At 40.8% G+C, this 13427-nt stretch overlaps 1 protein-coding gene across 4 annotated transcripts in view; it reads left to right on the top strand.

Annotated features, from left to right (window-relative positions):
• The window catches only part of LOC147623806 (structural maintenance of chromosomes protein 6B-like), a 184794-nt gene extending 178598 nt beyond the window's left edge, over positions 1 to 6196 (top strand). For 3 of the 4 annotated variants that reach the window (XM_086820431.1, XM_086820430.1, XM_086820427.1), the window contains one exon: positions 5980 to 6196. The gene's annotated coding sequence lies outside the window, so the exon portion shown is untranslated. Of the gene's footprint in view, positions 1 to 5246; positions 5326 to 5979 lie in introns of all 4 variants that reach the window. The other variant, XM_086820428.1, reaches the window with a different exon arrangement.
• The last annotated feature ends 7231 nt before the right edge of the window (positions 6197 to 13427 follow it).

Genomic DNA, 13427 nt, shown 5'->3' with positions numbered 1-13427 from the left:
AGGTAATGGTCTTCATTATTCCTGCCGCTTCACATCTAGATTGAGCTTCACATATAGAGGGGATCATGTGGAGATTGTCTTATCCCATGTCTATCTAGTCACTTTTAGTGGCTCACACTTCACCATGGTTCGTGCAACACATGCCCGAGTGACACGGGGATATGCAGCCTTGAGCTCACTTGAGCGACAGTGCCTCTAGGCACATTTCTAAGAGCCTAGGATGAAGTGTGGCAAGGGTACCTAGCTTATCTTCAAGAAAACAACAAATTCACAGGTAAAACCTTGAGAAAATTTGAACTTATATAAACAAGAGAGAGAGTAGAGAGAGAAGACACCACACTAGGGGTTAGAATAGCCTTGGGCCGAACCCCCTCCCCTCTCCGAGTTATATTAGATAAAACCCCTTGGAGGAGACTTGAGTACAAGTTCTTAGAGCTAGAGAGCTCTCATCTTTTTACACGTCTCAACAATTAGAGAATTGCTGAATTTATAGTTCTTGCCCAAAAGCACTTGAGAAAGCATCTTTTTAATAATAAAAGCTCCTCTTTTTAGTATTTAAAAAGGTTTTAATCTTTTGCTTTCCAAAAGCTAGACACATCATTCCAAGCCTGTAAGGTTTCCGGGCGTTGCTATGCTGCCATGTGGCAGTGCCACATATGCATCGATACGCCATCAGCGCCACGTCTTCAAGTTGTGAGCCTTCAGTGGATTACTCCACCTTGGTGAATACCATGCCCTAGACACCTAAGAAAATCCATTATCGCAATGTCGAATACAGGTGAGACTTATTGAGGCTAGCTATTCATAAAAGAATAGGATGTCCCAGCCAAGAGATGTAGAAGTATCAAGAGATCGTACATGCAATAAGCCCTGGCATCCCATACCACCAGGACAAACCTCATGTAAGAATCCCCGTTAAGCGTACAATCAAAAGAGAGACAGCCAGTCCCCTCCAAAGGTTGGGCCTCGATACAACTAAATCCCTTTCCGGACACTATGGTCAAACCTCAAGGTGAGTGCCGACCTATCCTTCCAGCTTGCCATTCATATAAATTCTGGAATGGATAATAGCACCACCTACATGACCACAAACAAAAATCACCACAATCCAGCCTTAGCAAATATGTGACCTCAGCTACTTGAGACTAGGCTTGCCCACTGGCTCGCCTCCCCTAGCTGTTCAGGTCACCAAGCTTAGGTCATCCTGTGGGTGTATTGTGGCAAAAGACGGTCATGTCTGGGTCATGTCGGGTACTATATCTTCTCACTCCCTTAGGATAAAGGCTATAAGAGATGTGTTACTGCTGGTAACTCAAGTCTCGACACTCGATCAAGACTTACAAGTTATAAAGTGAACACTTAAAAGCCTCATAACAAATAATATAAAAGAAGCTTTACAGATTAAAGCATTCATTTAAGCATGGAATATAAAAAGCAAATAAGATTTACCAATTGAAAGTGTGGATTTATACACAAAAAATGGCAGTAAACAAGAACCTCATTATTCATAACCTTTAAGTAGGCTCCATGAGTTGCTTATGAATTAGTATTATTATTATTATTTTTTCAGGAACTTGTGAATTATTTTTGTAACTCCCGCACTTGTTGAATACAATGTATTCACAAAAATAAAGGGAGATCCAGGTTGTTGAGGAACAGGTGATGAGGAAGAGGAAGTTCTAAGCACCTGTGTAGACATAGTCATGGAGTCTACATGTTCAGCCTTGTTTCAGTCCAGAAAAAGCTTCTGTAGAGAGGTTCCAATAAGCAATAATGGTGATGTAGAAGGTGGCAAGCAGGTATGGGCCAACAGGGAAAAGATGTCCAATAGAAAAATGACCAAAAGCATGCCTTTAGAGGCGCCCAGAAGCTTCCAACTGGTTGACTAGAGTGTGGACAACATGTGCACAAAGGGCGGTCACTACAAAAAAAAAAGCATTCTTTAAGTCAAATTTAGCATGTCACAAACATACTATAACCTGTGTCACAAACATACTAAAACTTAAAAATAGCATCTCATTTACATGCTATAATCAGCCTGTTTTGCCACAAAAGGTACGACAAACTAACCTTCAGACACCCACCTCCCACTGTTTTGGTAGAAAGGCAGCCCTCCTTAGGCTGTTCCACCCCACACCTAACGTCCCTCATAGGTCAGTCTAGCACACAACAGTGGCTCTCTCTCTCTCTAACACACTCTGTACAGAGCTATTACAGCCCTCTCCATGTCCAAGGTCCACGCCTATACCTGCTTCCATAAGCCTTTTTCTCCTCCATAAGACGACTTTAAGGGTAGTTTGCAGGAGACTCACCATTTCCACGCATACCAAGATAAAAAGCATGCATAGAGTTGGCGATTTCTTTGGGCTCGCCTTGTCTCTCAGCCAGGCTTAGTTAGTACGAAAGGTACGGTACGGTACGGTACGATAAAATACGGTACTAATTGGTACCTTTAAATTTTTTGAGGTACGGTACGATATTAGTACGTTTTTAAAAAAAAATACTTCCTAAACTTAAAAATTGTAGACAAGAAGTTACAAAATAGTAGAACCATGAACATAATGTCATCATGCCATTAGAGTACAAAATTGCTACAAAAGGATAGGCCAAAAACTCATGGCATGGGCGACCGCCAACATGCGTACATACATGATACTACATACTACAATACATCATCAATGGGCTAGAAGGAGATAGATGCCCAATGCCTAGAGAGCTATAACATATCAAAAGTCTACATCATCACCAACATCTGCATGATCATCAACATGATCACTATTAGAGTGTCCATCAAGAGAGTTCTCTGAAGAGGACTCTTCGAAGGTGGACGAGACACTCTGGGGATCATTCTCGCTAAGTAGGTTGCCGTCATCATCAAACAAGGGCTCTCTAGGCAGTGGGGTATCATCATGAGGGGGCAATGGAATATCATCATGAAGGCGGGGATTGGAGCTCGAGGATCCCCGCCTCACATATGTGCGAAGGCCACCCTCTACCGATGTCGAAGGCGGAGGTCTATGAACTCCAACTGCTCGGTTCTGTCCATGCTGACTCCTGGGCCCACATTTGCAATCGCCGTCACCATCTTCTTCCATTGCTCCTTTTGGAGTACATTGAAGGCAAGATTGCATTCAATAATGGTGCGAGCAATCTCTATCTCCGCAAGGCGTTGCCGCTCCTTAAGGAATGCAACCGAACCTCTCACACTACCCGTGACTTGGTGGAGAGAGGGTTGCACCCCTTCACGCTCCACCACCCTTTGTCTTTTGCCCGGTGCGGAGGCGGACCGTGAATCCGTGGAAGTGGCAGTGGAGGATACACCAATGAAAGAGCCGGTGGCCACTTCATCATGTGCCGATGGTGGTGCTAGTGGTGGTGTCGGTGCGTGTGTTGATGATGCTCCTCTACTTGAATTTGAGCCGTCGCTCATCTTCCACGAAATGTCATCGGCAATGCTTTGCGGAATCTCCTTGCATGGGGCAACTTGTCCCCCAATCTTTGAAAGGTGCTGGAGAAGCCTTTTTGCACCACTGGTGTATGACTTGCCGCAATATCGGCATGTCCAATGATGGGAGTTGGACTTCTTGGTGTCCTTCTCCACATTGAGGCAATGCAAATCAAAAGCCTCATGCTTCTCCCGAGGCATGATGGATAAGAGAAGGACTAAAGCGTGGAGTAGAGGAGAGAGCGTAGAGAAGATGAACTATGGGAAGTGCTTGGAGGAAGAGAACTTGGAGTAGAGGCTCAAGTGGGATGGAAGGAGCTTGGAGGAGGGTGGAGGAGGGTGGAGGAGAGGCTTGCCGCTTGGAGTAGAGGCTTGGAGTAGATGGAGGGTGGTGGAGGAGAGGCTTGGAGTAGATGGAGGAGAGGCTTGGTCCTTGAGGCTTTTATAGGACTCAGGAGAGATGAAAGGAAAACAGCCAAAAAAACGGGCAGAAAACGGTCAGAAAAAACGGGCAGAAAAAACGGCTACTTCCAACGGGCAGAAACGGAGAAAAAGCGTACCTGATCGTACGGATACGTACGGTACTGTACGGTATGAATCGTACGTACGATCTGATCCGTACGACCTACGGAACTAAGCCTGCTCTCAGCATGTCCTCTCAATGCTCCGTCCCTGTCGTCGGAGCTCTATCATGTACATCCCAAGACATCTCTAGTCTTTATACTGCATCACCTGTGCCAGTGACCCAAACCCCTCACGGAAGAGGCAGTGAAATCTCCTCATAATACGTTGGGCATCTGAACATATACTAGGCCCCGTCCTCTACCTCCCCTATGGTGCATACTCTGCATATCCACACCTATCGTGGGATGTTCTCGGCTCTCCGAGTGTCTACTCGGAGGCGGTGTAGTCATAGCTGACTTAATACGCTGGGCATCTGAACATATAGTGGGCTTCATCCTCTCTACCTCCCCTATGGTGCATACTCTGCATATGCACTCCTCTCGTGGGATGTTCTCGGCTCTCCTAGTCTCTACTCCGAACTTACTCATCAGGATGCATCCAAGACTGGTTTTCCCAGTCTATGGTGAGAAAAAAAATCTTTTTTGAATCTCTTTCATGAGGCAGTAGGTTCATCACATGAAGAGGTGGGGCTTGATGCCTCATCCTTTTAAGAAGTGATAGTCATGTAGGTGGAGGGACATACACAACACATTTATCTTTTCAGCAAAGAGGGCGCTTCAGCTCTACACGTGTGGCTGTAAACATCTCTCTCGATTAAGGCATTCCCTTGTGATTATGTGATGGCATACACCCTGCACAATGGTTCCCAGCCCCCCTCACTCCGAGCAACCATGCCTTTGATTTAGGGCATTGAAACATTAAAAAAGAATCCTCTTTTTGGACTCTCTAATCGGCTGGACTGGCATGTCTATGCAAACGATGATGGCTAGCTCAGAAATCGTGTAGGCTCAAAATTCTTAGCGTGTATCTTCACAAAACTCATGCAGCAGACACCAAATAGGTAAAAACCATTCTATGAAAATCTGGTTTCTAGTCTTTGCTCTTAGCCATGTTCTTGGGGCAATGGAAGCCCACATCACAAAATCCCTGTAATTGATAAAAATCATTAAGCGCCTATGGGCTTCGATGGTCTTGCATGCAAGCTCATATATGAATGTGGGGATAGAACTTGATATGCACCTGCATATCTTCTTCTCTTCTGTGATTTATGAAGCATAAACAATGGTCTCTTTCCTTACTGAGACAGCTCCCCTGCACGGTGTGTTTTTATTTGCAGACTATATTAATCTGTATGTCTATGGTTCCCGTGTGCAAGATTGAGGGCTGAATTGATTCCTGATTACCCAGATTCTAAAGTATGTATCACCGCTGAAATTTTTAATTATGTTTTGATGTGTTTGTTTACCTTTACAATGGTTATAATACTCCTTGTTTCCCTAATGAGCATATCATGGCTAGCATGACTATGAGTACACTTTCTGTGTCAGAAGTCTAAACCATACCTTATGCATTGTCAAACTTGCTGCATAAAATTGACGAGCATGTTTAACACAGTTTTGAAACATGATGTTTAAAGACTATCTTGGTAACGGTAACACTTTTTTTACCATGATTGTGAAAAACTAGCATAGACATTAGCATGCTTTGTTTATCTATAATTTGGCTTGTGAACATGGTCAGATGGTATGGCCCTATATGTTCACATGATCTGCTGTTTACTCTTGCTGTCACTTTGTTTAAGAGAAGGTATGTTTTGATCATAATCCTGTGAGGACTCACGGTAAAAAGGTTGTTACTGTTAGCATGCTTGATGTATCTGTGATCATGGTTTATGAGATCGTATGGTATGGCTCTATATAGGTTTACATGGTCTGTCAATCAGTTTACTGTTACTCAAGTTGAGAAATTGTAAGACTAACATTAGAACTCCTGGACATCAGTAACACGTGATACCTGTAGTCCCACATCATAGCTGTGCTAACTATGCACTGTTTTGTGGATGGATGCAGGTACCAGGTGTTAACCCTTGAGCAAATCAAATTTCTTACCATTTGATCGAATATACCAATTTTTTAAATGTGTTAGAGAAGGGAATTGTCTTGATCATTCACTTTTGTAAAGTGATGGGTGTCATTTTTAGGAACACACCTTCTGTGTAAACCCTTGTATGCTTATAAATAGACACCTATATACTCTTATTTTTTATTATGATGCTTACCTCTGGTATCCCTTGCGTCGGCCTTTGATCCCCCCTCTCAATATTACACTGATAACCCTCTATACACACACGTGGGCATTTATTGAGCGCACATTACGATGAGACTAACACGTGGCTGCTAGGTAAACCCATAGACTCTTGCCCTCCTTCCTCCTTGGTACCCCTTTCAAAAACACCCCTGTTATTCTCTAATGGCGTCAGTGCTTAGACGCCTTGAACTATACTAGGGTTAGCACCACAACCTACTCTTTATCTTTGCATTGATACCACTCAGATCCCCTTCACTTGTTGGACTGCATGGAAAGCCTAACGATTGATGGAGATGTGAATAAAAGACTATTTATCTTAATAATTAAATCTATTTTTAATAGTTGATTCTTGGTCTTTAAATTTGGGTTTTAAAAGTTAATCTTGCGTATGCTTGTCTATGGCTTTTTACACAAAGGCCGACCCAAATGATTTGTGCATTCTTGACTATGTGCTAATGACCAATTTATTGAGTCTTTACTGTGCATTCTTGATAATTGATCTAAACATAATCAATAAGAAAGTTAAGGGTTGCATGTTGGCTTATAAATATTATGTTTTTCAAAAGAAAAGTAACTTGTCTACTATTAATACACTTTAATGTCACATGTTTGGCTATGGAAGGGCAGTGACTGTAAAAAAAAAAAGATGACGGAGTGCAATAAGATTTAACACCGTGGATATATTATTGAAGGACAAGCTAATGACAAAAGCGTTTCTCTGCTCGAGTCTCAGAGACGAGCGTGCTCGTCTTTGATCCCGGCTCAAAAAACAAAAACAAAAAACAAGTAATTACAATGATCCCCTCTCTCTAATTACATGTTTCAGGAGTATCATGAGAATCCTTGTTAAACCATGTGAACAACTCATGTCCGTTGAATACCATTACCATGCAGGTGTCCATTAGGGACAAACCTATCGTGTCATCAATTTGGAAATCCAGCAATGGACGATCCATGTAAAATTTATCCAAGGCTAAGCAAAAATAAATAAATTTTACTGTGAAGTGCCTCCCTATTGACAATTGACTCGGACATCTTAAGCCAAGCCTCTTGATTACACACGTAAGCATGAATTCCTTTGTTCATTAAAAGAGTCCTTAAACTCCACATCTAGTAATAAATTGAAAATAGTTAATCTTGATATCCTAGATTTAGAAGTTCTGCTACTACCAAGACCATCTTCATCTTATAAATTATTATTCTCCTTACCCTTGTCCACTACAAGGGTTTTCACAACCCTTGTCCATAGTCCAAGTGAAGGCAAAAATCTCACCTTTATCCCAAATGTGTCAAACTCCCTTGGGAACTCGAGGTGCAAAAAATTAACTTTCTAAAACCTTATGTGGCCCCAAATATAGTGGCAACACAAGTGCAATTGCCTTTGCTAAGCCATCAAGTTCCACACATAACATACAATCTTGGTGCATTCCTAATGATGAAATAAAGAGTCATGACAAATTTCCACCAATATATAGACCTCCTCTCGGTGGCTATATCAAATATATGCTTCGAATAGCAAAAGATGTAGAAGGGGAAAGGCAAGCGAGTAGCCTAAATAATGAAAGGCCCTTGTGCAAACCATGTAAAGTTATCGAGTTAATAAACAAATTTAATGGAAAAACTTAGAAATAAGCAGATGTTGTCACAAGTCTTTCTATGGTGAAAATGCATAGGTTCGTTGAGGAGCCAAACCATGTCCAAATTCGTCGATCCACACAAGAAAGAGGGAACACAACTCAAATGGTTATCAACTACGAGGCTTGGCACTAGGTTACTCGATTAATAGAGCAACATGCAAGTATAGAGGTGGAGTAAGATTTTGCAAAGACCTCCACATATCTACCCACAAATAGATTTAAGTTGATTCTTTAATTGTAAGTAGAATCATGTGCCTATGTTATTGTGTATGCTTGAACCTTGACATGTTAGAGTGTCCTTGCCAACGCAACACCAATGTACAATTCCATTCCTTGAAGCTAGGCCCCTCTTGTTAAAGATATCACATAGAGGGATACCAACACGCATCTATCCCCACCAATCTTGCCACCCCAACCACATCCAAGAGTGTTCTTAGTTAATCATGCTACAGCAAATCTGCAAGATGATGAGAGCTCAAAGAGAGAGTGTCTAGAAAACATGACTATTGATGATACGTCCCAGAGAGGCCAAGGCCAAACAAGTGATGAGGTTGAACGACATCAAAAGGGTGTGCAAGGCTAGAGAGTTCATCGCCAATAAGCACCCCAAACCTTTTTTTAGGGGGGTAATCAATGAACAAACATAAAGGCACCATATACATGTTTGGTGCCTTTAAATTTATTAAGGTTCGCCTCTATGCAAACCTTCGCGTGCATGCAAACGTACGTGTCTTTCATGCAACCTTCGTCTAGTGGTGGCAAGATGTCTGGCTTTTGGATGTGCTTCGCGGAACGATATGGTGAGTCCTCTGATTTTCTTGCTTTTGAATGGTATGGCGAGGTGTTCGGCTTCTGGATGTGCTTCGTGGAACGGTATGGTGAGTCCTCGGTGATTTTCCTCCTCCTGGGTCTTCTGGAATGTTCTGACGCTTATACGTGCCGATGTTTCGTTGTCGCCTCTTTTAGCAGGTTATGGTTCTTGTGTGTTTAAAGAATGTTGTATTTATCTGTTTGTTGTATTGCTTTAGTATCACACCTCATATAGTTGCTTTTTGTGCAGTTTTAGTCATCGTGTTCTATGAAATGCCTCCCACAAAAGGAAAGCCAGGAATGATATCAGCAACTGTGTGTTGATCGTCGTCCTTGTACTTCGTTTGGTCGTGAAGGAAATCCCTCCGCCATGACATTTTTCACTGTCCCTACTCGTCGTTCTGATGGAGTTGCTGCATCCATGCAAAATCCGACAACAGCACCTCAATTTTTTGATTGCATTACAGCATCTACTCTGCCCAGAGACGTCCCTGTGGGGCCTGGTATCACCACTCCACCCGATGGCCCTTCTATAGTCCGTAATCTTCGTGCGGTGAAGCAAAGAGCCAAATCCTCGTGTATGTTTCAGCAGTTTGTAAAGTTGATTGTGTAGTTGGTTTGTTTTTTCTTGTTATGTGCTTATTTTTTGTCTGTCTGATTCATTTGATACTTGTTTCTATGCGATATGCAGGAAAGAATATAAATTTGCATGCAATTCGTTATACAAGCGTGTGAAAAAAGACAATGTCTATGTTCAATTTATGTCCGCTATGCAAACGTGAATAAAAACAATGTCTATGTTCAATTTATGTCCGCTATGCAAACGTGAATAAAAATAATGTCTGTTCAATTTCTGTTCATTATGCAATCGAAACGTCGTATGTTCGATTTCTCTCTGCCATGCATATAAAAAAAGTTAATGTATTCTAGTACTACGCAGTGTAGAAAAAAAAACCCATTCAAATAAAACACTGTATTTTTATGCATCCTGGTTGTCTACATGTGTGCATAAATTCTGTCGGCTATACAAAAAAAAAATCCATTCGAATAAAACACTGTATTTTTATTTTTGTTTTTTCACATGTGCTTGCTTCTTCACATATGTGAATATATACATATTGTATACTATTTCTGTGCCCTCTGCGTACAAGAAGAAAGTAATAAATAAATGTTTCTTTTATTCGATTTATTAGATTCCATTTTTGAAAGTCGACAAAGATGGGTGCTTATTGTGCACTTAATAACAACCACATTCTGCAATTTGCAAGAGTATAAGCCCTTTATGTTGTCCCCCCTGTGAATATATACATATTGTATACTATTTCTGTGCCCTTTGCGTACAAAAACAAAGTATACTATTTTTGTACCCTTTGTGTATAAAAGGAAAATAATAAACAAACGTTTCTTTCATTCGATTTATTTGATCCCATTCTTGAAAGTCGATAAAAATGCATATTGTGCACTTGATCAGAAGCACATTTTGCAATTTGCAAGACTATAAACCCTTTATGTTGTCTCCCTCTCCTTTACATATGACGGACTATAATATAATATTTTGAATGATAATATTTGAATTGATAATTATTTGAATAGCCTACTTCGATAAACTGCAAGCGACATATTCGGATAAGAAAGGCAAAAAGCCAGAGACATCCGAACCATCGGTTCACAAGATACCGAAATTTCCACCAGAGAAAAAAACAAGACTGTTTGAGGTGTCTGTGACTATAGGTATTGGAAATGGTGATATTAAATTGTCTTCCTAGGAGCCATTAGAAAAATTTGTTAGAATGGAATGCTTCAAAAGGCTTTTTGCATTAGAGAAAGGGGGCACATTAAATCACTTACACTTTCAAATGGTGGCTAGTTTAATGGCACTATCGTTGATTATCATAAGAAAAACCATCAAGAGATACTTGGGTTGGGATATGTTTAAGCCTAAAGGAGGCCTAGTGATGTGCATAGGGCTTCGACGGCATTGACAAGCTTCCTTTGTGCGACAACCAAGACTTTACCCCCTTCATAAGTATCCTCATAAGCTAACACTAGTCTTGTTGCGACACAAAAGTGGCTTAAGGTTGATTTATGAATTCTAACGTAAAGGAAAGGTAATAAAACTTAAAAGTGGATGCTAAAAATCCATTTTCTTCCTTTTTGAAGATACACAATTAATGCATGCCATTTTCTTCTAATCCTGATTTTGGTGTAGTGTAACATGCCCATCTCGAATAATAATATATGCCCATGAATTTTTGGTCTTTTGTGGTGTAAAAAGCAACAATTTTAATAAACGACTTGTTTCCACTTAGAATCTTAGAATTCTGAGTCTAAATTCAGAATCTACACGCGATTTTATCCTAATATAGGATTTTACAGCATCCAAAACGAAGATTAGGATGCACACACTAGAAGGAATGATAGGCTATTGTATGAAGGATTTGCACAAGCCACACTTTAAACTTTTCTCATACAACATTTCAAGCGAAGAGATTACAAGGGGCAGGCAACTATATGCTCTGTATGGCCAAGCAGACTTAAAAAATAAGGTCTGTCGCTCACCTGTGAACTTGTTTGAAAGAGCATATGTGTATATGGACACTTACATAGCTTATAAACTAAGAGCCTCATTGCAAAGCACACTTTTGAAAATGGTACGTACAGGTAAGTATGACCTTGCTGCTTCATGGATAATTCCCAAAATTGGTTTCGGCATGAGCAGGCAGAGATCGGTTGTTGTTTGGAAACTAATGAAACTACCTCAACTCACCCAATGTATCGACATCGACGAAATTTTCTTCTTGGAAGAGCGTGGTAGAAGATATTTCAACCAGATGAATCCAGCACCTCCAGCCCAATATGAAGACGAAGGGAGTGACAACACTGAAGAAGAGCAACATGAGAACAACAACTACCTTGGCACTCAAAACAACCCAGTTGTGGTTGATGATGATGTGCAAGAACAGCCACAACAAGAGCACAACACATCTTTCCTTTTTGTCTAGGAAAGGACTGCAGACTTCAAAAGACCTATTGTGGAAGGACATAGTTTTATGCCTCTATCTCTTGAAGTATGTGGGCCTCAGTTAGGAAGATGGTTGTTTCCTCTAGCTCTTCCAGAAGGTTGTTTCAAAGTATGCAATGTACAGTGCGTCACTTGTAATTAAATCCTTCCCCTTCATGTGTAATACAACACAGTCTTTGCGGCACCTTCTAATTAAATCGTTCAAATTCACGTATAAAACAACACAGTTTCTATTCCAAAACTTTGTTCTCTTTCTCCTCTATTTTAATTTTAAAATAAGCACAATCTTTATTAAACTCAAAAAGAACAGTAAAGCTTTCATAATTTGTAAAAATATACAAAACTCCAAACCCTTTAAAACCTAAAGTGACTAACTTTTTAAACCTTAGAAAAACTAACATTGTTTGCATTTCTTGTTGGCATGCACCCACAAAAAAAAATTAATAGGTTAGAGAATATGCACCCACAAAAAAATTAATTAATAGGTTAGAGTTCATCGCCATTAGGCGGCCACTATCATTCATTTGGCACCCATGGGAGAGATGTTGGCAACCACCCCTATGACAGATTGAGCAGGATAAACGGTGAAGGAACCCAATCGGGAGGAGAAAAAAAAGAATAGAAAATAAGCTTCTAACCCAACCATAATGGTCGTACATCTTTAATACTGCTACTATACTATCAAAATTCATCTTTAAAAGTAGAAGCTATTAAAGCCCCTTACACCTCTATTGAGAATTTTAGTGTTGTATACTATGAATTGTGTTTTATTAGCTTATGACCTATGACATACATAATATATGGCTAACGAATATGACCAATGGCATGTGACAAATGAATCCACACTTATGTGGTCAACAATAGCAACTCAACTTGGATAAGAAAAAGGCACACTTTTTTTGCAAGGAAATAAAGACCAAAAAAAATAGCATGCACTCATAAAGAAATTTCGTCGTGGACCTTGGATCAGCTTTTCGGGTGATCCTAGCTTCAACCCATTTTGTGCAATAGTCTGTGACCGCTATAATGTATCATGTCTGAGTATGTCGGGTAGCTAGACTAATGGGTCTCACAAAATCGATGCTGCCTGACTTCTCAAATGACTATAAGGACATGACCGGATTCAAGGGCATTTTGTCCTTACTTTGTGGAATTTCCACTTGTTGGCATTCATAGCATCATTTGATGTATTCCATAGTGCCTCCAAACAAAGTGGGCCACCACAGTCCTGCTAGAAGGATTTTCGAGCAGTGATGTCCACTGCAAAGTGTCCATATGCGATTCTAGAGTGGGCTTGCGCTAGAACAGAGACATTCGTCCCTCACAGCGTCTCTTGATTCTTTCTTTGCCTTGCCTATAAAGTTGTCCTACGATCAACTAATAGGGGGCAATCTTTTTGATAAGGCGTCTTGCTCTGTCTTTGATAAGTGGTTCAGTGGGTAGGCCATTAGCGAGGAAGTGTGCAATTTCCTCTCCCCATTCAGGAGTCAAGCATAGCCGAAACAAGGGGGGCATCTGGCAGGTTATCATCAACACCCACCGATGGCTCACCATTGGGGATGCATGACATATGGTCGGCCAAGACATGCTGTGAGCCTTTTCGTACCATGATAGTAAAGTCAAATTCTAGCAGAATTAGCAGCCATTTTTGGTGATTCTGCCAGTGGTGCAGGGTTTATTTATGAGGTAAAGGAGAGCTTGATGGTCCACAAAGAAAATGAACTTGGTCGTCCCAAAAGAT

Source organism: Cibotium barometz, chromosome 26 (genome assembly GCF_041138505.1).
Source record: "Cibotium barometz isolate CiBa-2024 chromosome 26, ASM4113850v1, whole genome shotgun sequence".
Lineage (NCBI taxonomy): Eukaryota > Viridiplantae > Streptophyta > Polypodiopsida > Cyatheales > Cibotiaceae > Cibotium > Cibotium barometz.
The sequence above is the reverse complement of the archived record's forward strand: the minus strand, read 5'-3'. Positions and strand labels throughout refer to the sequence as shown.